Here is a 3,285-nt window from a genome sequence, read left to right as displayed (position 1 = left end):
CCTGTCATCCCCCCCCCCCCCCACCTGCCCTGCCCCCAGCACTGTGTGTGTTTGCTGCTGTCTGGAGAAGTGTCAGGCTGTGTCAGTAGGAAGTTACAAAAATGAACACCAGTGGCCGTGTTCTAGACCTATAGTACAGTAAGACCTTAACCATGTGAAAGGCCACAGTGCATACAGAATAAACAACATGCATATGCTCTAAGAGCTCCCACAGAATTCTCTCTAAAACTGTAGCTGTCAAATTGCCTTTGGAGGGTCCCTCAACATCTAATTTTAGTAAAAGGCACAGTCACCAGAATAATGTTTCCACATCTTTTATGAAATTGCACCAGAAGACATTTCCATTATGTTCTGCAGTGTTTCCTGTAAGGATCTACAACATAAAATCCTCCCAGGACTTAATTCTAGGAAGAAGTTAATCCCAACCACTTACAAAGGTTTACGGAGCACCTGCCTTGCATTAGGTGTTTTACATAGATGATTTTATTTGATCCTCAGCAATGAATAAACCCGGGAGGAATCTGAGGCCCAGGGGGTTAAGTAACGTGAACAGTTTCTGGCAACCAGCAAAGGGACAGAACTCCAAACCTCGGCTTCTGGGGGGTTGAGTGGAGACCGCGGCTCCCACTAGGACAGCCAATCAGCAAAGCTGTGCCTGAGAGCAAGAAATGTCCCAGCCTCCCATGAGAAGTCTCGTTTCTCAGCTTCTGTTTTCCCCTCTGGAAAAGCGGGGCTGGGACATTTCCAGCCCTGAAAACCCACGAAGTACTGGATCCCGAACAAGGGCCCTGGGTGTGGAACCAGGGCCGGTGCGGCAGGCCCTAGGAAAGCCGCCAGGGCGCCCGCCTCCCCGGCACCGCCCGAGCGAGGTGCTGCGGGTCCCCGCCCCTACGATTCCGCCCCTACGATTCTCAGAGGAGTGGCCTCCGGGCCGCGGCCTCGATGAGCTTGCAGGTGCGGACGCCTGGGAGGCCCTGCGCACGGGGTAGTGGCGTCCAGGGGCGCCCTCTGCGCGCTGACCGCCGCGAGGCTGAGGCCGGGCCGCAGAGCCTGCGTGGAAGTGGATGGACTGCGGGGCTCGCACACCAGCCAGTTCTCATCTTCCGTGCTCGCTGGTGGGCAGCACGAAGACGGGCTCCGTTGGCGTTCCTAGCAGGTGGAGGCGGGGGACTGGGGCACGGGGGTGGAGAATCCTAAGAGTGGCGGCCGCTGGAGCTGGGATTTGGATGCACCTAAGGAAGTTTCGGAGTCCTGGGGTCATGCACTACTGAGCCCCCTTCCACGCTCGGATTTCACTGCTATTTCTTAAGATCTGTTCCGTAGTGGGCATGACCCAGAAATCTGGTCGTCGGGATCATCTTGAGCAGTAATCCAAAATCCCGTGGCTTCAGGTGAGTAGAAGAGCTGCAAGAAATTTATACACTGATATTTTGAAAATAGGTTCCAGGATTGTAGGTGGGTTTTGCATATTATTATTATTTTTTGGAGACTACACACACACACACACACACACACATAAAATTTTTCTACAACGAATGTGTATTCTTAATATAATCATGAAAAATAAAAACTGCACAGGCACGAGAGTCTCTGTTATATTGTGGAGTAGGATGTGCAGAGTCTGTTCTTTCCTTTTAAAAAGAATATAGTCACTGTGCTGTGCATTACATGCCCAAGATTTATTTCGTATACCTGGAATTTTTTTTGCCTGGAAGTTTGACCATCTTCACCCATTTCACTCACCTTTGCCCCAGCCCTCAGCTCTGGCAACCACCAGTCTGTTCTCGGTATCTATGAATTTGGGTGGTTTACCCCTTTGTTTTAGATTCTCGATGTAAGTGAGATCACATAGTATTTGTCTTACTCTGTCTGACTTACTTCATTAGCGTAATGCCCTCAAGGTCCATCTATATTGTCACAAAGAAGGATTTCTTTCTTTCTTTTTTTTTTATGGCTGAATAATATTCCTGTGTGTGTGTGTGTGTGTGTGTGTGTGTGTGTGTATCTGTGTGTCTGTGTGTTTATCACGTTTTCTTTATCCATTTATCCATCAGTTGGCACTTGGGTTGTTTCCATGTCTTGGCTATTGTATATAATGCTGCAGTGGACATAGGGGTGCAGATATCTCTTTGAGATAGTGATTCCATTTCCTTTGGATATGTATCTAGAAATGTAATTGCTGGATCATATGGTTTCACTAATTTATAATCCCACTAACAGTCCACAGGGGTTGCCAACACTTGGGATTTCTCATCTTTTTGATATAAAATCATTCTAGTAGTTATGAATTGATTATCTCATTGTGGCTCTGATTTGCATTTCCCTGATGATGAGTGATGTTGAGCATCTTTTCAGTTGTCTGTTGTCCATCTGTATGTCTTTTTTGGAAAAATGTATATTCACTTACTCCCAGTTTTTAATTGGATTGTTTGCTTTGCCATTGAGTTATGTCTATATCTATCTATCATCTATCTATAAAATATATAAATATATAGATAACATAAATATGATTTCTTCTCAGATGTATGATTTGCAAACATTTTCTCCCATTTTATAGGTTACCTTGTCATACCAGTTCATACCATTCCTTAGGAGACCAGTTTTGGTGATGGATTCCTTTATGGAAGCTTTTTAGTTTGAAGTAGTACCACTTGTTTGTTTTTGCTTTTGTTGCCTTTGCTTTTGGTGTCAAATCCAAAAAAAAATCATTGCCAAGACCAATGTCAAGGAGCTCACCCCCCCCACATCATGTTTTCTTTTAGGAGTCTTATGATTTCAGATCTTACATTTAAGTCTTTAACTCATTTTGAGTTATTTTTTTGTGTACAGTGTAAGATAGTGGTCCAGTATCATTCTTTGCATGTGGCTGTCCAGGTTTCTCAACACTATTGAAGACTGTCTTTTCTCTATTGTGTAGTCTGGGCTTCTTTGTTGTGAATTAATTGACCATATATGTGTGGGTTTGTTTCTAGCTCTCTAATATTCTGTTAATGTATTCTAGCGTCAATCTATTTATCTTGTTATTTTAAACCCAACTTGCGTTTGATTACTATAGCTTTGTAAAATAGTTTGAAATCGGGAAATGTGATCCGGCTCTGTTCTTTCTCAAAATAGCTTTGACTCTTTGGGTTCTTCTGTGGTTCCACACACTTTTTAGGATTGTTTGTTCTATTTCTCTGAAAAATTTGCTGATTTTTGTATATTGATTTTATATCCTGCAACTTTGCTGAATTTGTTTGTAACAGTTCTTTAGTTTGTGTGTGGAGTCTTCAGGGACTCCCCAGA

The 3,285-nt window shown here is 44.0% G+C and overlaps 1 protein-coding gene across 1 annotated transcript in view; it reads left to right on the top strand.

Annotated features, from left to right (window-relative positions):
• Positions 1-1,186: 1,186 nt before the first annotated feature.
• Positions 1,187-3,285, top strand: part of SERPINB9 (serpin family B member 9) — a 65,590-nt gene continuing 63,491 nt past the window's right edge. Inside the window, exon 1 of the mRNA XM_077770014.1 lies at positions 1,187-1,391. The gene's annotated coding sequence lies outside the window, so the exon portion shown is untranslated. The remainder of the gene's footprint in view (positions 1,392-3,285) is intronic.

Source organism: Crocuta crocuta, unplaced genomic scaffold (genome assembly GCF_008692635.1).
Source record: "Crocuta crocuta isolate KB4526 unplaced genomic scaffold, BGI_CrCroc_1.0 scaffold24, whole genome shotgun sequence".
NCBI lineage: Eukaryota > Metazoa > Chordata > Mammalia > Carnivora > Hyaenidae > Crocuta > Crocuta crocuta.
This window is presented reverse-complemented; position numbering and strand designations above follow the sequence as displayed.